A 24,074-nucleotide genomic window follows, 5' to 3' on the forward strand; every position below is an offset into this window, starting at 1 on the left:
GCCCTTTACACACAGAGACATGGTGGAGCACTGAGACTTTAACCAGGTAGTCTTCAAAAATGTAGGAATCTGAAGCCAGTGCAGGGAGAGTCTCGGTCTGAGATGACATGGCCGGCTAGTAGCCAGAGAGGCATAGAGAACCAGGTCTCCTGACTCAGTCCTAAGCTCCTTAACCATTCATGGGTCATGGATTACTCTGAGAATATCATGAAAGCCCTGGATTCTCTAATGTGGAAATGCACTCATGTGTACACACATGGTATTTCTCAAATAATTTTATGGGAAACCAGGACTCCTGAAATCTGTTCATAAATTCCATCAGGGTCAGAACCTTTGTTCTCTACTGTATCCTCTGATTCCTGAAATGCCCTATCTTGATTGATTCCTCATGACTGAGAGGCCAATAGAGGGGAGATATTTGGGGACAAACATGACTTTCCCAGCACACCTCAAATCATACCACCTTGGCACCCATCTGTGTAGATCTATGACTGAACTCTCAGGGACTGGAGAAAGAGATGACTTTCAAAATGTTTAGTTTGTGTTTTATTTATTGAAAAGAGAGCTTAAAAGCTCAGGGGATAGAATGGCTTTGTTTAGTCCACATTGAAACATGGCAAGAAGCTGAGGATCTTACCAATATGTAATGTACCAGTGGGTGCACCCTTTATATTAGCAAATATGGCAGTGCATCAGCATTTATGCTGGGTGAACTTGGTTGGCTAATTTTCTGAAACCTGACATTTCCTCCTCCTCTTCGCTGTTTTCTTCCCTAGAGAGTATTTACTTTGGGTATCTGTAGTGGATGCCAGCCACAAATCTTTGGTGGAAGCCCAATAGTTTACATCCACTATATCCTGTTGTACACCAGTTGAATAATTCAGGCCAATATTGAGTTTTGCAAAAGTTCTTAATGGTCTGGCATGTTGCTATCAGGAAGGGAGATTTCTCTCCCCAAACTTCAGTTGTCTTACCTCTGTAACAACAAGCAGCAGTCAACATTTGGTGTCCCCAGGGATCATCAAGTTTTTATATCCACTGGTCCTAATTCCTAATGTATGAGTTTTAGAATGTGAGCTCTGAGAACATAAAGCAATATAAGATGTGACATTTAAGGTGCAGGTAGCACTTAGGAAAGGGTTTACAACAGTAAGACTCTTCAAATCTCCTTTCCCAGTAAGAAGTGCTGAGCCAACAATGTATTACTAGTTAGTCTTCTTTCTTTTAAGTAAATGTTTTTAATATGAATGAACAGTCACTAAACAGAGGTTTCTATGTTGATTAATTACAGCAACAAGATTTCATAAGTATGTTCAGCAAATGCAGTCATTGTTCCGTGCATATTCCCTCAGATCCTTTTACCATGCCCATGCCTGCTTCTAGCAGCCAGCACCTGTGTCTCTTTGTGGACAGACTTTCTGTCCCCACATTTTCCTACCTGCAAGAAGAACCAGAAGTTCTTGGGCATTGACATGTGAAAATACCAGGGGCAACTCTCTAGCAGTGACTGCCTAGAGGAGGGCCAGTAAATTCCCCAGCTTCTGCAAGTCAGCAGAAGTTGATCTCAAGTGACGCTCAGTGGGACTTTGCTTAATAGGACACCTTTGCTGGGACTCCCCCCTTGATGATTCTCACTTCCCTACTCACCTACTGGTTTCTCTTCAGCACACTGCCTCATAAATCATTTTCACACAAACCCTCATCTCATTATCTGCTTCTGAAGAACCCAATATAATTGATGTCCTTGTAAAATTATAAAGTTGATACATATGCATTTTAGGAAATAAATAGAAACTATAACAAAGTGAAAGAAAAAATACTCTAGATCCTACCACTCAGAAGTAATTACTGTAAGCACATTTGTGTGTATCTTTTTTCCATGTATATATAGTCTTCTAAATTTTCAGTACTCAGATAACAGTTTCTTTTGGTTATATTTTTCTCCAAGTCTAAATAATTTTTCTTGACATCCTCCCAAACAATAGTTTTCAACTGTATAGTGCCAAGGGATCCATTTGTGGTGGAGAAAGAAAGAGATGGTGTCGAAAAATAAACGTGTAACCCACCCCCTTGTGCAGCCACACAGAGTGAGGAACCTTTATTTTGGGAGTGTGTCTGGCATGGAAATATTATCAGTCAAGTGAGTCACTCATGGGAAAATGTTAATATCTCACTACAGAGTATTTGACTCATTCAGGAAATGTACCATAATTGATCCAATGATTCAGCCCCTTGTTATTTTGGATTTAGATTGTTTCTATGACTTTTTAAACAAATTATATAGAAAATATTCCAGTCTGGGCGCAGTGGCTCATGCCTGTCATCCCAGCACTTTGGGAAGCCAAGGCGGGCAGATCACTTCAGGTCAGGAGTTTGTGACCAGCCTGGCCAACTTGGTGGAGCACTGAGACTTTAACCAGGTAGTCTTCAAAAATACAAAATTTTGTAAAAATACAAAAATTAGCCGGGCGTGGTGGTGAGCACCTGTAATCCCAGTTACTTGGGAGGCTGAGGCAGGAGAATCATTTGAATCTGGGAGGCAGACGTTGCAGTGAGCCACGATCACACCACTGTACCCTAGCCTGGGCGACAGAGCAGGACTCTATCTCAAGAAAGAAAGAAAAAATTAGTTAAGGTAGTTTAACTCTTCTGCCTGAATTCTCATTCCTGATTAATGGCACCAGCCTTTACCAGATGTCCCCAGACTTAAACTTCATAGTCCATTTCTTACTCTGTTGGCGTCTCATGAAGTGCGACACCACATCATGTGTAGCCTGTCATTGGCGTGGCCTTTGAACTCATCCTCTCTACTCCATCTTCACTGCCAAGATGTGAGCAAGGGTCTTTGTGAGTGCTTGCCCAGATGGTGGTAACAGCCACCTGTATCTGCTTCTCCTCCTCTGCTCCAACTCCCATTCCACCACCAGTTAGCTTTCCAGAAGGATCAATAAAGTCCCCCACCACCCGTAACCTGCTTTTAGCTTCGCCTTCCACCTCTCCTCTGATGTGATAGACTTGCCCCTGAACACACCATGTGTTTTCCTACCTCTTTGCTTTTGCTCCTGTAATTTTCTGTCCCAGAAGGGGCTCTCTCAATTCCCATACCTACCATTCACCTGTCTAAATCCTATTTTTCTTTCATAAATCAGTTCTCATGCCAAAGTTCCTGTTACAGTTATAATAATTAAGATGCCCTGGCTGCAGGTAACAAAAACTCAGCTCAAGCTGCCGTATATTCAAAGAAGTCTAGACATAGTTTGAGCTTCTGCTGCAATTTGGTGAAGACTCAGGCTCCATCTTTCTGTATAGTTTTATTGGCTTTTCTCTTTCCATGCGTTAACCTCATTCTTAAGATGGCTTGCTTCGGGGTGGATAAACGGCTGTAGTCAATCCAAGCTACAAATCTACTTAACATATCACCCAAGAAATTTTTCACGGGAGTTCCGGAAAAATGCAGAACTATCCTTTACAAAAGCTCCCAGGGAGCCTTCACTTCCCAGATACCTTCGTGGACCTAAAATCAATTAAATACTCTTCCCTGAACCAATCTCTTGTAGCTGGGGAAAAAAGCCATGTACTGATTGGTTTATCCCTGGGATATATTTCCCAATCACTTTGACAAAGGGGGTAACATAACCTTAATTAGATAAGACAAATTAGGGCTGCTAGCTGTGAAGAGGGAATCAATATTGACCAATCTTATGACTTTTATATGTTCATATACAAGAGGTGAAATGGATATTGTGTAGACAGCCACAGAGTTCTCCACACTCCAGTGGATTCCAGAGGGCATTAGCGATGGCACATCACATTAGGTAACGTTTACAACTCCTTGTTTATGGGTCTTAGACGTGATCACCCTTGTCTGGCACCAAATAGGTCTTTAATAAATGTCTAACAAATGTACATGTTTTAATAAATTAAGGTAAAATAAATTGATTTAAAAGGTTTTGTTTCTTTAACTTTGATTTTCATAGTTTTAGTGTGGGGTCATTGTTAAATTTTTTACAAAATTTTCTTTTTTTGAGACAGAGTCTCACTCTGTCACCCAAGCTGGAGTGCAGCAACATGATCTCGACTCAGTGCAACTTTCACCTCTAGGTTCAAGCAATTCTCGTGGCTCAGCCTCCCCAGTAGCTGGGATTACAGGTACCTGCCACTATGTCTGGCTAATTTTTGTATTTTTAGTAGAGATGGGGTTTCACCATGTTGGCCAGGCTGGTCTCAAACTCCTGACCTCACGTGATCTGCCTGCCTGAATCTCCGAAAATGCTGGGATTTCAGGCATGAGCCAGGAACATTTTTTCCATGTAGTGATTGTTATCATGTTGAATTGTCCATGACTTCACATAGTTTCTAGTTGCCATCACCAGAGGTATCTAATAATTGGCTGCACACGTATCTATTTTCTCTTATTATGTAGATGTTGGTCTTCAGGGCAAGATTTCTGACTTGGCCATACACCAGCAACTTATGCATAAAGTTATAATGACTTTTCTAATGCCATGGTTAGGATTAGAGCAAATCTCAGTGTGCTGTATTTGAAATACTTGTTTCAAAGATCTCAAAAGCAAGATCCTGTAGAGAAGAGGTTGGGCTCCACTGGGCAAAAAGCCCCCTTTCATGCTAATATGCCAAATGAATAGACAGTCTGCTGATGCTCTCGACAATTTATCCTGCTCTTTGGGGATTGTGTAGTGAACGTCTCCGGTTAAATTAGAGCTATTGTTGTAGCTCTTTTTTTCTTTCCCTCTGAAAATACAATTCTTTTCTGAAAATGCATTTATGATTCAGAACTCCCTGGCTTCTCAGTACAATCATCATAATGAGGTTGGACTCCACATGTATATGTAAATCCTAAATACCATTTTTCTGTCTTTAAATTATGGTGACAAAAAAAGAAACTCATACATTTTGATCAGATCAAAACTATTTCTTTTGGGTTGAAGAATTTTAATTGGGATCACAGCCAAATTGAAGACTTTTTGCCATTGTCTTTTCTGACATTTCAAAATAATAAATTCTACCTATTTTTAAATACAATTAAAGGCAGTTATCATCCATCCCTGAGAAACACAGTGTTTGATAATTGTTATGTGTACTTGGAAAAATTTCCCATGGATTCCTACCTGAAATTTGGATCTCTAGAGTAAACTAACAGATATATTTAATTCCATTTCCCATTCACTGAGCAGTTCCCATATGTTAGATACCATGCTAGGAACTAGGAACAGATCAATGAACGAGACCCAGTTCCTCTATGCTCACTCATGGTCTAATGGGAGAGACAGAGAGGTACCATATATTTATAGTGCAAACCATGGTTGTGTATAACAGAAGTGTGGCAAAATAGAGAAGAAGTGAGGGTGTTTCAGCTCATGGTTGAGGGTTAGAAGTAGAGGATAATCCCAGCACTTTGGGAGGCCACGGTGGGCGGATCATGAGGTCAAGAGATCAAGACCATCCTGGCTAACATGGTAAAACCCCGTCTCTACTAAAAATACAAAAAAATTAGCCAGACGTGGTGGCAGGTGCCTGTAGTCCCAGCTACTCAGGAGGCTGTGGCCAGAGAATGGCACGAACCCGGGAGACGGAGTTTACAGTGAGCCGAGATCGCACCACTGCACTCCAGCCTGGGCGACCGAGCGAGACTCCATCTCAAAAAAAAAAAAAAAAGTAGAGAATAATCAAGAAAGATTTGCCTAAAGTAGTGATACTGAACTATACCTGTTTACCTTTAACCTTCTTTTCTTTCAGTATCTCATCAGGGTTGTCCCCAGATGGGAACTAAGAATGAATTTTGGTAACTTCCTGGGGATGGTTGCATGAACTTCTTTTTTTCTGTGTGTTCTTTAAGCAGTGGGTTCTAGGATGTATATTCAGAGTTATCATAGTATGTTTCTTCTCTTTTGTGTAAAAAGTAAACCCCTTCTAGGCATAGGCTCAGACTCAAGAAAAACAGCTAGTGCGACTGTGTACGTGATGTCTGCCTTCTCCTGAGCAGCTGTCAGCTTTCCTGTTGCAGGGTTGCCTTTACCCTTCCGGAGAGTGCCAGTAGCAGTTTATAACCTTTGGTGTTACCAATTCTTAAAGACTTTGTTTGGACTTTGGTCTTTAAAAGTGGCCAGCTCTACTCTTCATAGACTGATTATCCAATTTTTAAAATTGTTTTCCACTCTGTACTTTTTCCCTGTCTCTAACTTGATGCTTGCCTCTTGTTTTTTTAACAATTAGGGGAACTTTTGCTCAATGACAATGAAGACCCCCCGACCGACACACACACACACACACACACACAAAGAAAGAAAGAAAGAAAAACAAAGAGGAGAAGGTGATACTTTTCCAGATCAGAAACTTTTATAATACTTACCAAATATCCATCAGTTTAAAAACCATGAAACAAACAAATAAAGCAAAACAAAAATAGGCAATAAGTCTAAAGAGAGTAAAGCTGTGGCATATAAAAGTCCTCCTTTTGACTTTCAGCATATATTGATTTTTAGCATGGTTACATTTAACAAGTTGCATACAATTGTAATAGGTGATTACCAGTGAGGAGCTCACCAAAACTGTCTAGAGTGGGAACTGAGAACCCACAGGGAAATCAAGAGGTAACTGTAAGAATCTCGTAGGTCAGTAACTCTGTAAAGTTTTTCTTGTACGGTGAATATGCACTCTTTTTCAAATATCTCTAGATGTTGTTATAATTAGTGAAATTTAACTTTACTTAAAAGCATTATCAAGTGCAACATGTCCTTCTATCATATTTTTTCTCAACTTACAGTTTTGTATTTTTCTTCTATGGAATTTCACAACTCTTTGCATGTGTGTGATTAATAGGGCTCTCACAATTGGAAAGGGTTCAAATCACTGTTATAATTACCTAGGGAGCTACAGAATAATTTTTGAGGTAGGAAGAGGCTGAAAAATAAATGCAAGGAAGTCAAATATACAGTTGTAGGTTTTATTACCTAATTTTATTGTATAGAGCAGCTTTTTTCCAAAGATCTTTTAACATTATAATCAGAACTTTCACACCATAGAATTGTGAACTTTTATAGCTGGAAGAGGGCACCGAGATCATTTCACAAATAAGGAAGTTAGCGTGACCTGCCCAATGCTATACAGTGATAAAATAAAAACTTCACCCAAATTAAATTTAAAGGTGTTTAATTGAACAATGAATGATTCGATAATTAGGCAGACCCTAGTGTCACGGCAGATTCACAGAGACTCCAGCACAACCACGTGGTAGAAGGAAAAAAAAGGGAAATGACGTACAGAAATTGAAAGTGAGGAACAGATGGCTGGCTTGGTTAGAGCTTGGCCTATTAGTCTGTTAGCCTATTATTAGGCCTATTAGTCTGCCTGTTAAGCTAGGTTACAGTTCATCCACAATCACTCAAATACAGAAGTATGGGGTCCTTCTCAGGCCATATTCAGTTTGCTTTAACAACAGCCAGTCAGTGGTGAAACCAGGACTAGAACTGAAGTTTCCTGACTGCACTGTCACAGGCTAGCACACTGCTTTTCTGTTGTGAAAAATGTCTGAAAGGCCGGGTAGCCAGAGGATGGAAACCATTACATTTAGGTTGATTTGGAGTGGTGGAATAGTATTGAAGAGCACAGATTCTGGAGCCAGAATGCATGAGTTTAAATTTTGACTTTCTGCTTACCAGCAAGTTATTTCACCTATGTGTGCCTCAGAGTAGAGTACAGAGGAAAATAAAATAAGAGTACCTATTGTATAGGGTGGTTGGTAAGAAAAAATGAGTCTGTAGTACTGGGAACCTACATTTAGTACATGCTGTGTACCTGTCATGTTTCTGTCCCCAGCATCATTGTTATTACCTGTTACTTCCAAATTTCCAAGTTGTTGGTATAGTCAGGATTCTTCAGAGAAACAGAAACTGTAGGATATACAGAGAGGCAGAGAGGAGGTTTAATATGGGAATTAGCTCACATGATTACGGAGGCCGAGAAGTCTCATGATCTGCCATCTGCAGCTGGAAAACCAGGAAAGCCAGGGGTGTCATTCAGATGAAGTCCAAAGTCCTGAGAGCTGGGAGGCCACTGGTTCCATAGTCTGAAGGCTTGAGAGCCAGGAGCTCCTATGCCTTTCTGCAGAAGATGGATGTCTTAGTTCAAAAAGAGGGAGAATTTGCCCTTCTTCCACCTTTTTACCTTTTCTGCACCATCAAGTGATTGAATGATGCCTACCCACACTGGAGAGGGCAGATCTTCTTTACTCTGTCTACAGTTTTTGATACTAATCTCTTCTGGAAACATCTTCATAGATACCCTCCCAAATAATGTTTTGCCAGCTTTCTGGGTATCCTTCAGGCTACTCAAGTTGACACATAAAATTAATGATCACACCATCACTGTAGCCTCTTGGGGGCCCTTTAGTCCTTCCCCGTAGATATGGAGGAATCTACCAGCCAGGTGACTGGAGATAACTAGTTACTGCAACAGGGTCGTCCTGGTCAATAGAGTGACTCTATTCAAATTTCAACCAGGGAAGCAGAACCAGTACAGGATTTGTCACAGGGAGCTGGCTGATACCATTGTGGAGGCTGATGCAGTAGTCTTTGCAAGGCTATTATCACTGGATCTCATGCTGGGGCTTGAAGTTCATAAGGGATGCTCTCAGACAGGTCAGCTCACACGTTTAAAAACCAGCAGATCAGCAACAACATGTGTGAGCTACACCACAGCTGCTGTTTGACGCCCACCACTCTTCCAAGAATTTTTCTTGTGGCTCACCCTAATCTGAAATATACCACAAAGGGAATTCAGAGAAAATGTAGTTTATCATAGCCAAGTTGACATGTCACAAAGCCAGCACAGTGACCAATAATAGGAAAAGGACATGGAGCAGAAGAGAAGACAAAACTGAGAGAAGTAAAGAAATGATGCAAATCATTCTGAGTTTGATTTACCCCGGTACGGTAGAGAGCACATCTGTTAATGATCATGAGGCAAAGTTCCACAGAGCTTTACTGTGCTTGTTCCTAGACCCTAAAGAACTGTTCTCACATAGATGAAGAAGGCAGCTGTGGCTTTATTCCTCTGCACATAGCTTCCCTTTGATGCAACTTTTAAAACAGTTCTCCTGAGAAGCATAATATTTTATATTTCATTTTCTTAAATTGTACTCCCAAAATACTTTTCAGATTCTGAAATATGAATAATATTAACAATATATTTTTAGGGTTTTTTTTTAACCTTTTGTTTGTTAACTCAGGTAACACAGATCAAGCAAAGCCAATCACATCTGCATAAAGAGCCAGAAATTCTCTAGTTTAATTGTGAATTTTGAGAATATTCTGTATCAAACACTCATAGGTTAGAGCAAGTGTTTTGTGTGTGTGTGTGTGTGTGTGTGTGTGTGTGTGTGTGTGTGTTTTCATTGCCTCTGTCTTATTTTGGGCTTACATAATAAAATACCATAGACTAGGTGGTGTAAACAATAAACATTCTTTTCTCATAGTTGTGGAGGCTGCGAAATCCAAACTCAATGTACTGGCAGATTCTGTGTTAGGGGAGAGCTTGCCTCTGGTCTGCAGAGTTCTCCCGTCTTGCTTGTTGTGTCCTCACGTGGTAGAAAGGGAGAGTGCTCTGCATGGGGGCTCCACTGTTTGCTCCAGATATCATCAAATTGGGTTTACAGCTGCACACCATTATGCCCAACTAATTTTGTTTTGTTTTGGTTTGGTAGAGAAGGGGTCTAATGATATTTCCCAGGCTAATCTTGAACTCCTGGCCTCTAGCTATTCTCCTCCCTTGGTCTCCCAAAGTGCTGGGATTATAGACGTGAGCTACCACACATGAGTCTTGAAGTTAGACTACGTATAACTTCATCTTAGACTTTGAAATTCATACCCAAACTTGATAGTTTGCTTCTGTCTGCTCCCTTGGCTCCCACCACAGTGTTATTTGGCCATTTACTAAATCCCATTTAATTTACTTTAATAGTTATGTTCAAATTCCTGTATAAGCCTTACAGAGGAAAGGAAATTCCTCTGGTAGCTCATTTGTCTTCCTGGACTTTAAAAGAAGATGAAACTTTAATGAGGTTTAGATGTTAACATGACTGCCTTGTTCTTCTCCTTGCCCACTTGAGTTTTTCAGCAAGTAATAAATAATTACAAAGCACCTTACAAGATAGGTATATGTGTCATAGCTATTATTTATCTTTCCGCGTATCTCAAAGAAGAGAGAGAGTTTTTCACAGTTTAGCAAAGACACAAACCATGTCTTGGTTAGGGAAGCCTCATCAATTAATGAGTAATATTAATTAGTGTAGGTGCAAAGAAACATTTGGTCGCTCAGCAAGCATTTTATCTTAATTTGTCATGCGTAAAGCTTACCATGTGCCAGATGTTGTTCTAAGAGCTTCAGTAATAATTCATTTCGTTCTGCCTATAACCTTATAATTGTATTATTATAACCATCTTACAGATGGAGATACTGAGGCACAGAGGAGTTAACTACCTTATTCAAGGTCAGTCAGCTAACAAGTGGTAAAGCTGAAATTGATTCCCAAGCAGTCTGACCTCTTAAACACTAACTACCCTGTGCTATTTCCTACTGTATTCAAAAACCATGCACAGGCCGGGCGCGGTGGCTCACGCCTGTAATCCCAGCACTTTGGGAGGCTGAGGCGGGCGGATCACGAGGTCAGGAGATCGAGACCATCCTGGCGAACACGTGAAACCCCATCTCTACTGAAAATACAAAAAAATTAGCCGGGCGTGGTGGCGGGCACCTGTAGTCCCAGCTTCTAGGGAGGCTGAGGCAGGAGAATAGCATTAACCCAGGAGACAGCAGAGCTTGTAGTGAGTGGAGATCGCACCACTGCACTCCAGCCTGGGCAACAGAGTGAGACTGCATCTCAAAAAAAACACAAAAAACCATGCACAAAGCGCTATAGAAAAGATTCAGAGAAGCGTCAGGGAAGGATAAGAAATTTAGCTTTTACTGAAGAAACAGATATATTTTATACATGTGAAAGTGAAAAACAATTATGAGTCAACATACAAGAAAGTTCATGAAAATATGGCTCTGCCACTTTTCCATGAGAAATAGTAGAAGGTATAGAAGGAGAACTTATCTTGGTAAACCCCTTTGCCTAACTTCTTAGTATTAAAGCCCATTATCTCTGTTCACTAATGATATGATCTTATGCCTAGAAAACCTTAAAGATGTCTCCAAAAACTCTTAGATTTAATAAATAAATTTAGTAAAGTTTTAGGATACAAAATCAAAATACAAAAATCAGTGGCATTTTTATACACCAATAACAAGCTGAGAACTAAATCCACAAGTCAATCCCATTTAAGTTAACTGCAAAAACAAACAAACAAACAAAAGAACCCTGGGAATATGTTTAACCAAAGAGATGAAAGACCTCTATGAGGAAAACTACACAACAGTAATAAAGGAAATTGTAGATGACACAAACAAGTGGAAAAATATTCCATGCACATGCATCAGAAGACTTAATATTGTTAAAATGACTATACTGCCTAAAGCAATCTGTATATTCAGTGTAATCCCTATCAAAATACCAATGTCATTTTTCACAGAATTGGGAAAAAAAGTCCTAAAAGTAATATGGAACCAAAAGAACCTGAATAGCCAAAGCAACTCTAGGCAAAAAGAGCAAAGTTAGACATCACATTACCTGACCTCAAATTATACTTTGAGGCAGTAGTAACCAAAACAGCATGGTACTTCTATAAAAATAGACACATAGGTCAAAGGAACAGAATAGAGAACCCAGAAATGAAGCCACACGCCTACAGCCAACTGATTTTTGACGAAGTTGACAGAAACATACACTGAGAATACCCTTTTCGATAAATGGTGCTGGGAAAATAGAATTTCCATATGCAGAAGAATGAAATTGGACCCCTGTCTCTCACCACATACAAAAATTAATAACGATGAATCAAAGCCTTAAATGTAATATCTGAAACTATTAAAATAACTAGAATAAAACCTAGGGAAACCTCTTTTGGACATGGGTCTAGTCAAATAATTCTCTATTAAGACCTCAAAATCACAAGCAACAAAAACAAAAATTGACAAACGGAACTTAATAAAACTAAACAGCTTCTCCATAGCAAAGGAAATAAATGAATGAAGAGACAACCTGCAGAATGGGATAAAATATTAGCAAACTGTGACTACGACATGGAACGAATATCCAGAATTTACAAGGAACTCAGCAACAACAACAAAAATCCACAAATAACCCCATTAAAAAGTGGGCAAAGTACGTGAATAGATATTTTTCAAAAGAAGACATACAGATGGCCAAAAGCAATGAAAAACAATGCTAAACATTACTAATCATTGGAGAAATGCAAATTAAAACCACAATGAGATATTATCTTGCATTCATCAGATGACTATTATTAAAAAGACAAAAACCAAAGACAAAAACAGATGTTGGCGAGATGCAGAGAAAAAAGAGCACTTTTACACTATTTGTGGGAACGTAGGTCAGTATAGCCTCTATGGAAAATGGTATGGACATTTCTCAAACAACTGAAAGTAGAATACCATTTGACTCAGCAATTCCACTACTCAGTATCTACCTCAAAGAAAATAAATCATCATATAAAAAGATACCTGCACTTATGTGTTTATATCAGCACTATTCACAACCCTAAGTGTCCATCAGTGGATGAATGGATAAAATGTGGTATATACACACAATGGAATACTAGTTGGCTATTAAAAGGAATTAAATCATATCTTTTGCAGCAACGTGGATGGAACTGAAGGCCATTATCTTAAGTGAAATAACTCAGAAACAGAAACAGAATGTGAAATATCACAATTTCTCGCTTATAAGTAGGAACTAAATAATGTGTACGCATGGACATAGAGTGTGTGCAATCGCTGAAGACCCAAAATGGTGGGAGAGTGGGAGAGGGAAGAGGATGAGAAATTACTTAATGGATACAATGTGCACTCTTCAGGTGATGGCTACACTAAAAGTTCAGACTTCTACTACACAATATATCCGTGTAACACAACTGCACTTGTGTCCCCTAAATCCATAAAATTGTTTAGAAAATATTAGTAAAAAATATAACACCTAGTGGTCAGGAAATCTTGATTTTAGAACTTTGTCTCCCCTACCTTGATTTGTCACTCTTGGCAAAGTTACTTTCTTGACTATTAAAGATGAACTTTAGGATTAACTGTCCCCCAAAACAGGGCCACAGACCTGTTACCTGTCTGTGGCCTGTTAGGAACCAGGCCACACAGTAGGAGGTGAGCAGTGGGCTGGTGGGTGAGAGAGCATTATTGCCTGAGCTCTGCCTCCTGTCAGATCAGTGGCAGCATTAGATTTTTTTGTTTGTTTGTTTGTTTGTTTGTTTGTTTTTTGGCGACAGAGTCTCGCTCTGTCCCCCAGGCTGGGGTGCAGTGGTGCAATCTTGGCTCACTGCAAGCTCCATCTCCCGGGTTCATGCCATTCTTCTGCCTCAGCCTCCCGACTAGCTGGGACTATAGGTGCCTGTGACCACACCTGGCTAATTTTTTTTTTTTTTTTTTTTTTGTGTGTGTGTGTGTTTTTAGTAGAGATAGGGTTTCACCGTGTTAGCCAGGATGGTCTCGATCTCCTGACCTCGTGATCTGCCCGCCTTAGCCTCCCAAAGTGCTGGGATTACAGGTGTGAGCCACTGCGCCTGGCCAGCATTAGATTCTTATAGGAGTGCAAACCCTATTGTGAACTTCACACGTGAGGGATCTAGGTTGTGCACTCCTTATGAGAATCTAATACCTGATGATCCAAGGTGGAACGGTTTCATCCCGAAACCATTCCCCACCCCCCAACCAAGTCCATGGAAAAATTATCTTCACGAAACTGGTCCTTGGTGCCAAAAAGGTTGAGGACCACTGCCCCCAAAAGAAGCAAATCACTGCTCTTTCTAAGACACAGCCAGCCTCTCTAGGGATGTGAGATGCAAAACATATAATTCTAAATCACAAGGTGCCATTTTGCCCTAACTTATTTTCACTAAATCTCTAGTTTTTCACCCTTAGCTTAAAAAAAAAAAAAAAAAAAAAAAAAATCCGTCCCAATCTACTTAACAGTCTTAAATCTATAATGAAAATATTCCTTAGTATTTTTTTCATGTTAATTCTTCAGTTCAAGAAAGACCTCCCCCGGTCTCATGTAATTGAACGTGATATGGCATATGGGTTTTATAGCCTCTCAAGTCACTCTGGTTAACACTCAAATAATCACTAACCTAGTCAAATGAAATCCCTGATGTATATGCAAGACTTTGAGATTGGTTATTTAAACCTTTCATAATCTAATCCATGCCCACGGATTAACCTGGACTAGCTGTTAAGGGTTGTCTTGCACCAATTATGCCTGTTTGTATTTTATTGGTCTATGTTGATAAGAGAAAATGTCATGTAATTTTAAAAGAATTAAGAACAGGCCGGGCGCGGTGGCTCAAGCCTGTAATCCCAGCACTTTGGGAGGCCGAGACGGGCGGATCACGAGGTCAGGAGATCGAGACCATCCTGGCTAATACGGTGAAACCCCGTCTCTACTAAAAAATACAAAAAACTAGCCGGGCGACGAGGCAGGCGCCTGTAGTCCCAGCTACTCGGGAGGCTGAGACAGGAGAATGGCGTCAACCCGGGAGGCGGAGCTTGCAGTGAGCTGAGAGCCGGCCACTGCACTCCAGCCTGGGCGGCAGAGCGAGACTCCGTCTCAAAAAAAAAAAAAAAAAAAAAAGAATTAAGAACAATATTTTAGGATTTGACATGCTGCATTTAAAGTGGGACTCATTGAATAAACGTGATTAACTCACACAGCACAAAAGGAGTAACCTATCTGTAATATTTTATATTTTCTTAACCTTTGGGTTTAGACCATTTTAAAAATTCAATCTTTTAAAGTCCTTCTCACTTCTGGCTGGCTTATTGCAACAAAACTTCCATCTACAACATCGTCTTTTTGAGATCCTGAAACTATTTTATGGGCCTAGAGTACAGCACAAGAAAAATGAATCCATTTTTTGATGGCCACTGCAGTTATGGAAAAAAAATCATCTTTTTCCTGGATGGAATAATGGCTTTTTTTCACTCACAGGATGTCTCTTGTGTAGCATAGCATTTTCAGGACTGTAAAAGCCCCAGGAGTAGCAGCTGACGTTTGTTGGGGTCGCCTGCCCAAGGGGGCTCCTCTGGGCACTGTGACCACTTGGCTCTGCAGACCCTGCTGGACAGCAAGCATCTTTCACCCACTGGTTTTGGGCCAGCCATTTGGTTTATGTCTGGTGGTTCCTGAATCACTTCTCATTCAGGCTAACTGGGCTAACATCCAGTTTTTAATGTGTCAGACCCCATCCAGATATGGTAAGGGGAGGGCAGACTGATATATTTTTATGTTCATAAAAGGTGCTTTTTCAACATTGGAAATTTCCCTTTTAATTTTTCACTTCTTGACAATCCTTTCTCATTTTTATTACAATTTTTAATAATAATTAGTTTATTCTACTAAATAAGAGTTATAAAAACAAGTATTAGATATTTCTAGCAGCACCTTTAAAGATCTGAGCTAAAAATGAAACAAAACTGTCCTTTTATTTTCATTTAATCCTTGGTGTCCAATTTGTGCTGAGCATTCTTTTGAGTTTAGTTCCTTCTATTCTCTGTAAAGAGCCTATTAGGTGATGATCAGTTTTGTCCCAATTAGAAGAAAAGAAAACATTTCTAGTTTGTTCTTCTGCAGAATTAGTACCATTAAGAAATGTTGTTCACTTTAGTGAGAAATTGGTTATAAATAAGAGAATGAAAATTTCATATGTCGTTAAGCCGGTGATTTGCCCTATCCATGACCCCTTGCAAGCAGGCTGTTTTGCAATCTAGTACCTCTCTGAGTGAGCTGTAACACAATTGATCCCAGGTTTAGAAGACACAGCACACTTTTTCCTTCATCGATTTATTCCTGGTCTATTCTCTGCATTTTCCCATTTAGCTGATCAATTAATCTCTGATATAACTCATGGGCAGCAGTTGAAAATAATGTAGCTGGTGATATTTTCTCAGCAACAGCAGTGATGGAGTTCCATATGTCTGTATAAGCAAATTGGCATTCATTCTCAAGTGTATCCAGGAAGCCTTCGCAGGAGAATTAAGTGTGAAGAGTACATTACCTTACTGAAAGCCCGTGAAGGCAAGGACTGTAGCTGGATTAGTTTACCTCTGTAGCACCATCCTTCCACATAGTGCCTGGCATGAAGGAGATGCTTAAAAAAAAATGCAGACTGGAAGAAGAAGATGCAGTTGTGTTGATTTTAGTAGCAAAGTAGCTTTAAATTGAACACTGTGCATCCCTCCAGCCCCCACTCCTGAAATTCTGAAATTTTATTGATTCCATTAAAAGACCAGGCTGTGCAACATAAAGATCCATGACCAGAAGCTAAAAGAACTGGGATGAGCGGGAGTAGAAAAGAAAGAAGGAGAGCTTTGGTGTCAGACATATGTGTTCAAATCCTAGATCTCTTGTCTTGCTGGCTGTATGATTTTTGAGGCTCCTCAACTTCTCTATACGTCTGGGAAAATCAGGGTAATAATATGCACTTCATGGGGGCCCTTGTGAGGATTAAATTCTATAATGTATTGCAATATGAAGGCACAAAGGCTTGAAATAGCGTGCCCTGTTTGGAAAACTGCAAGTAGTTTAGTTTAGCTGGAGCACGGGTTGCCATGGGAGAGATGTGGGAGATGAGTCCAGAGAGAGAAGGAACAACCAGGTCATCAAAAGTCTTGGGTGCCAAGCTAATGGGTTTGAACTTCATCCTAAAATCTTTGGGGTCTCATTAAAGTATTTTAAGCAGGGGAGAGGAATTGCATGATCGCATTTGCATTTTATGACATTGACTCTGGCAGAACAACACTCTATTGGAAAAGGCTGGCTCTTAACTCCTCTAGCTTCTTCTCCAAGTGACTCTTCTCTCCTACTCTCTGGTCTCATAGAACTTTGTACATAGAATGGGTCAAAGTTTCTTGGTCTCCGGGCTTTTGCATGTGTGATTCCCTCCTCCTAGAATACTCTTTTCCTCCTTAGTGCGTTAGTAAGAACTTTCTTAGTTAAAAATGGCAGAAAACTTAACTCACACTGGTTCTGGCAGTGTATTTGTTCAGAAGTAGCTCCCTGCATAGCTGTGTTCGTGAACCCACATGGTGTCATCAGAATCAGGTGTCTTTCTCTGTCCATCTCTCTGCTCTGTTCTCAGGCATACTCTCAGTACAGGGTGGCAAAATAGTGGCCGGCATTTCTAGACCTACATCTTGGGCTCTCAGTCATGTCCAGGGAAACTAAGCACCTACCAGCAAAAGTCCTGATATTGGCTCTAATAGAGTCATGGGCTCATCTCTGAAACAGTCACTGAGGCCATGGGGTTGGAATGCACTGAATGGCCAAACCTGTATTACTTTCCTGGAAAGCGGGAGGAGTAGAGGTGCCATGTTGGAGTCAGCTCCAACCAAATCACAGGATCAGTGATTGTGGGGTAGGTAAAGAGGTTCCTAGTAAGTCAAGGTACTCTTTCCCATAATTGGTGTTGGCTCAGGAAACATCAGTTGATGCTATAGCTGACTAACACACCTACACTCTGCCTTCAAAGGCAAGATGATTGCCACTTCCTCAAGGAGGCCTTCTCTGAGCTATCCATGACTAGGTTAAACATCCCTCCTGTGCATGCCCAATAGCATCATATACTCACTGTCCTTGTGGCATTGCAATGGTTCTTTACTTATCCACCTGCATATTTCTAGTACCTAGTAGACAATTCAATAAGTATTTGTTATGGGGATGCTATGTTAAGCTATCCTGGAATCTGAGAAGCCAGTTTACAATAAAGAAAGAAGTTATAATTAGTTGCAGTGGGACACATGTTTGAGGAATGTTAAAAAGGGAGAATCTATAGGATTGAGGGTCTGCTTCAGGTGGGAGTGTTGGGTGAGAAGGAGGTCTCCATGCCTTGGAGAAGGAGGATTATGCCCTAGTTTCTGGCTCCTCCACAACAGAGGAGATTGGAGAGAGAGATAAAGGGTTCAATTTGGTACATGCGGTTCCTGTGGGGTTTACTTTGAGAATTCATCAACCTAGGAATGGCAGATAAAGCTTTGTGAGAGGATGAGAAAACCCAAGGAAGGGTTTAAGGATGAGAAGATCTTCTCTGGGAATGTGTATGGTTCAATCAATGTCTTTCCTGCTAATGATGGACTTTGATTCTTGGATTTCACACTAGTGGGCTGGGAGTTGATGATATTTAACTGTAGTGCCATACATTAAGGCCTAAATGCCACAAGGAAAATCAGGATCTCAATCAAGTTGTCAGTTTAATACAGTTTTAAATAAGGAGAATAGAGAGGTGCATTCTGAGCTAATGAACAGAAGGACCCAGCCCTCAAAGGACAGCCTAGTTCTTCCATATATATATAATGTTTATATATGTTTATATATATGTTAACATATATATGTTAACTTATATATATAAGTTCTTCCATAGATATATATATATATCTGTGAGCTCTCAATGGAACATGACATACAGACCCTAGAACCAGGCCTCATGCTGTGGAAAGTCAACACACAGCACTCCCAGGCAAGTGTTGAATTTTCTTACAGGAACTTTCTTAATTCTTGGCCATCTCCTTTCCCTTTGTCTCCCACTTTTTTTTTTTTTTTTTTTTTTTTTGGTAAAATCCGTCAACAAAAGGGGGTCCTTTTTTCCGTGCCTAACTTTTTACATGATGATGTAACCCACTGATAGTACTCAACACATGGTGTAGGATGGAGAATAATTGTGAACGTTTCTAGCGTGTGAAAGCAAAATGAGCAATCAGCTCCTCCTCTGCGGTATGTGTTGTTATTCCTACCCAGGATCTCAGAGAGGACCAGTAACCTGCCCCTGGTCACATAAGTATCCAGTTGAAATGGTGAAACTGAGTTGTGACCTGTCTGACTTTAGAGCTGGCATAGATACATCACACAAAACTTCCTGCCATGAAATAGCATAGGAACTTAATTTAAAAGAAAAAAAATGGAAAGCCCAGATGGCAAGGAGGAGAGGGGAATACGGTGGGTCCTGGTGGTCCACTCAGGTGGGCAATGTAGGTGTGCAGGCAGTAGCCAAGGAACCATGAACTTGCTACTTGGATTTTGAAATTGGCTCCAGCAATGCACATTCCAACAAGCAACAGCATCCAGGCCACAGAGGTCCCTTTTCTGCCCTTTGATGACTAAGGTAGACACAAGCAAGACTTGGCCTCTCTTCATAACTTTGCAGATACTTACTGCTCATTCTGGAGCTGTGTGAAAAATAGACTCAGCATCTTCCAGTGACTTTGAGACAAATTTCTATATTTCATATAAGCCCTAAATTTCCCTAGAGTTGATGCATTGTCCTGTAGAAGTATAGATTTCATCTTCTAGAGATCATGTTTTCTTTATTCCTTCTCATTTTTTTCTTTTTTTCCTTATCTTTTTCTTTCCTTCTCTTTCTTCTGCCCTTTTTCTCTTCCTTTCTTCTTGTCTGTCGTTGCTGATCTGATTTCTTTAAGGTGAACTCCACCTGTTTTCAGAAGCCATACCATCATCCCCCTATTGATTTTGCATCAAATGTTGTGTATTTAATCCTGTGATTGGTGTTAACATTAATTTCCTTTAGCCAGTTTGCGTGTTCAGTGAATGACTCTCTGTCAGCAGTGGTTCCCACCCACCCTTCTCTCCAGGTGCAGACTCCAGCAAGCTACATGTGCTGCTGTGTAGAACACACATTCAAAGCAAGGTGGACAAACACAGTCTCTGCCAGGGCCTCTGCACCTGCACCTTCTTTGATTATATGCTGTGTTGTAATCTTGGTATTCTTTGTGGCAGGGTAATTGATGAATTTTTAGCTGAAATAAACACCATCCTGGAAGTGCTCTACCTGAAAGTGCATTTTTCTTTCCCTTCTCCATCCCCCAGACCAAGAAGACTGTATCACCACTCCACCCATACACGTGAATTGGCTTCCTCTCTTGTCACTGCAAATCCACTTTGCTATATGAATTGCCATATTAGTTAGGTTGATGGAAAAGAAGTTGGACAATTGCTGTTTCCCTCTTTGACTATGGTTTGTAGGCCCATGAAATGAAACAATAAATTCATCATTTGTTTAAGAAGTTAACCCAGATAATTTGTGACTTACCATGGTGGCAAGTCCAGATGAATTGGGAATATTCTTGTTTTGTTTGATACCAGATATTTGTAAACATGAAGCTTTCATTCCGATATTTGGCAATGTGCAGACCTTTCACTATCAAAAGCCTTTAGGCATCAGATTGTGATTTACTATGTTATTCAGGAAGCAATTTCTTTTCATGGCTATTTCTAAACTTGGAATTTCTTTTCATGGCTATTTCTAAACTTGGGATCTTCAGAAAGCATTGTTATCTACATTATACTGTCCTTTGAATCACTTGTGCTTTACTATCTTTTTTGTTCTTGTTTTAGAAATCTAGAGAAATGCAAAGCTTTGGAGAAGGACCAAGTTATCGTTGTTATTTTATAATGCATTGTCATCATCATTATGGATGTTATAATGTCATCATCATTATAATGATTAGTGTTATATTTTAATTGGAGGAGAAATGATCCAATAAATGTGTTCTGTTAGTATTTAACTACTGGCTATCAAAAAAAAAAGCAGTATTACAAAATATATACTGAATGTACCATGACAAACCCTAAGATCTATTTCTTTTAATTTCTTCTCTAGCAAGAAAGAAACCAAGGAAATCCTCAAGGAACAGGCCATTCTGAAATACCTAAGGGGAGATCTTTTATGGGAGTGCTTAAATATCTGATATCTTCTGTAGAGGGAAATAAAATGAAATTGCTTTGAGTACTACCTTTCAGAAATAAACCAGCCTTTCCTTGTGGCTGACACGTCAGGAAGAAAATGGTACCAGATCCTTCTGAGCTCACTGCAATGTTGATGCATAGTATATTAAAGGAATCTGATTTATAGTGATGAGTTATTAAGGAGAAATTGAAAGTTTCCCAACCCATGGGTTTTTACATGCAAAATTTAAGGAGCCCATTATAGTCCATTAGTTTAAAAGGTAAACTTATTAAATCCTTCATGATAAAATAGCTATCTCTGATTTTATGGTAAAATTAAAAAGGCATGGACAGCATTTTAAGACTTGGTATAATATACTTCTCGGCTCCCTTGTGGCCAGTGATAGCTAGTGTTTAATGTGATGATTTAAGGGTGATTTAAATTGGTCATCCTGCAGAGGAGGAGGAGGATCCCTAGAGAAACTAAATTTATGAAATGGTATAAGTGGGATTTAGAGTTAAGCGACAGAGTGATTGGAGAGAAGTCTTATGGTTTGGAGCCCAAAGACACATTAAAAGGAATCAGAGTCAAAGGCCTGTGTTTCTGATGGCCTCAATAAAGAGCTCATGGAAGCTGGACGTTTAAGCCCCACAGGTGGACAAAGGTGCACCTGTAGGGCTGTTTGCCCATCTCTGTAGCCAATAAAGTCAAATGTGAAATAACATTTTCCCTGTATATGCCTAGTTTATGTTTATTCTTCAAGTTAGCAACTGTAGATACTAATCATAATCAACTATTATGAATTTCAAAGCAGAAAAAGATGTCTTTACTAAAATGTTCTCAAGTTTTTATAACAAATGAGCAAACTGACCCAATAGGTTAAAGGACAAAATGAAAATTACCAGTCCTGGCAGTTAAATAAGGGCTATGGACTATCATTTTAATGCCCTCTTCTGTATAACATCAGAACATGGTGTAAATTATAATGAGCAGCCAAGTGTATGGATCTTATAAATGAGTTATCAAAAGTATACATTAAAGTTTTTAAAAGTCATTTTCTAAAATCTTAATGAAGCACTGAAAAGTGTTATAAGTCATTTTCCTGCCAAACTCAAGAGTGGCTTGCTAGTCTCATCAAAGCCCTGGCAGATCAAGAGTAGATTACATATTTTCAGTTACCTTGGACAAGTCACTACACATCTTTCTGCTTAGCTGTCTTATCTGTAAACAAGGGATGTTAAGAGTTCCTTTGCCATATGATTATTGTGAGAATTAAATAAAGCACACAAAGAGTCTACAACAGTGCCTGGCACACAGGTACATAGAAACCATTCCGTAAATGTTAGTTGTCATAATTATTGGGTCTACTCCACCCTTGCACTTCCATAAATTTTGCATTAGAGAATCAAGACTTAAAGGAGAATATTTCAATTTGATTTAACCAGGAAGGCGGCCACATGCTAACCTACATCATGGCTACAAACTGGGTTGTTCTAACCCCTCCAAAAAAGTAAAGAGATGAAATAAGATACAGATCATACCCTTGAGAAAATAATCATTTGAGTCCATAGTAAAACCATAGTGGTGATTCCAAATGTGGTCTAGAAATTGAATTTCAAAATTAAGCAGCTAGTGCCACATATAAACTGTCCTTTTGGTCCTAAGTCAACTAACTTTCTTTCACATTTTAATGTAAACTTTAATTTTACAAGCAATAAATGTCCATTAATAGAAAGATGGAAAACCACAGAATTCAAATAACCTTTCATACAGTTAATTCAGAAATAGTCATACTTTTTGGTGTCTAGACTTCCAGTCATTCTTCTCTATGCCTCTTCCTATTTTAATGGGGTCCTATAGTACAAGCCTTTTTTGTAATGTGATTTTTAATAATGTCACAGTGGAACCTTCCCACTTTATGATGTGTGTTTTTACGCTGTCAGTTTAATGGTTACGTAGTGATCCGTTTGTAACAGTGGCCTAGGATCAACCAGCCCCATGCAAAGTAAGGTACTCTAAGTCCCAGTTACTCATCCGGCTAACACCCTCTGTCACGTTTGATCATAAATTCTACGGTCAGCCTATGCCTGGGGAAGTTCTTAACCCAAAGCACAATATAGCGGGTCCCCTGCCTATCCCCGTTTGCCTTTCGCAGTAGTATTTCTCATCTTTGCTTGCTGATAAAAAAAAGAGGGCAGGCTCTGCAAACATGAATATTTCTGTCTTGTCTTTGGCAGTCGATTTCTCTGAGCATTGCCTCTGCTCACTGAGGTCTAAGGGTTCCCTGGGGGTAACAGTGAGAATGAGTGTAGTGAGGCTGTGAAATACACAGGAAGTATACACATTTATTCTTTGAGTCACAGCCCCGCCTCACATTGTTTGGATGTGTGATAATTCACTTAACCAGCCCTCTAGTGTTGGCTGTTTTATCAGTTTCCAAATTTACTGTATTATAAATATTATCCCCAAGTCTCCCTAAGCCATCTGCCTCTGGGGTCAGATTAGATCACATTAAGAAACTGAATGTGGCTGACTCTTTTCCATCTTCCCCCACTCCCAACAGACACAGGGGCTCTGCTGACTCTTCCCCACAAGAAACTTCCCCCCAGTTATTTCAGAAGTTCCCAGGACATTCGTACATACAGTCATAAAAACATCTTCTTCCATTTGTGACTGACACGCTCTCACACACAAACCCGGATTGAAAGCAGCTTAGTGAAGGCCCCTCTTTGTGACCACTACTCGGGGCAACCCCCCCCCCCCCCAGGGATTCTGATGCCCCACCCATTGGGCTGTATTCTGTGTTCCCAATATTCCACAGCTGCTCATCCTGAGAGTTCTGCAATGCCTTGTTCCCAGGATGTAGCCCCTGTTGCTTTGCCATCACCCTGATTCCTGTCCAAGAAAATGATGGGAACACGCCTTTCCCTCCTGCGCCCCACAGTAGGATTCTGGTGACTAGAACAGCAGTTCCCAAATCATGTTTGGAAATAGCCTCATCCCCTTTAGCCTCCTGCTCCTGTCTCCATAGGAATCACACTAGGTCAGGCTGTGCAGCACACAGGACTGCCTCTCATCTTCTCGTCTGCACAGTATGCCACCGCTCACCATTCAGACTTCCTTCCCCATGGTATAAACTCAGGAAGGAGACACTGGATGCCCTTAGCCACGAGTCTAGCAGATCCGTCAGATGGT

General features: G+C 40.1%; 1 protein-coding gene and 1 long non-coding RNA gene across 2 annotated transcripts in view; one reads left to right on the forward strand and one right to left on the reverse strand.

Annotated features, from left to right (window-relative positions):
- Positions 1–24,074, forward strand: part of NCKAP5 (NCK associated protein 5) — a 944,753-nt gene that overhangs the window by 669,365 nt on the left and 251,314 nt on the right. The gene's annotated exons all lie outside the window — the stretch shown is intronic.
- LOC104654395 lies at positions 7,154–23,678 on the reverse strand. The gene is made up of 2 exons (XR_746824.2): positions 23,576–23,678; positions 7,154–8,772 (listed from the first exon to the last, which is right to left on the reverse strand). It is a non-coding gene; the product is annotated as an uncharacterized LOC104654395 (long non-coding RNA).

The sequence above is a fragment of the Rhinopithecus roxellana genome, chromosome 14 (assembly GCF_007565055.1).
Source record: "Rhinopithecus roxellana isolate Shanxi Qingling chromosome 14, ASM756505v1, whole genome shotgun sequence".
NCBI classification, from domain to species: domain Eukaryota; kingdom Metazoa; phylum Chordata; class Mammalia; order Primates; family Cercopithecidae; genus Rhinopithecus; species Rhinopithecus roxellana.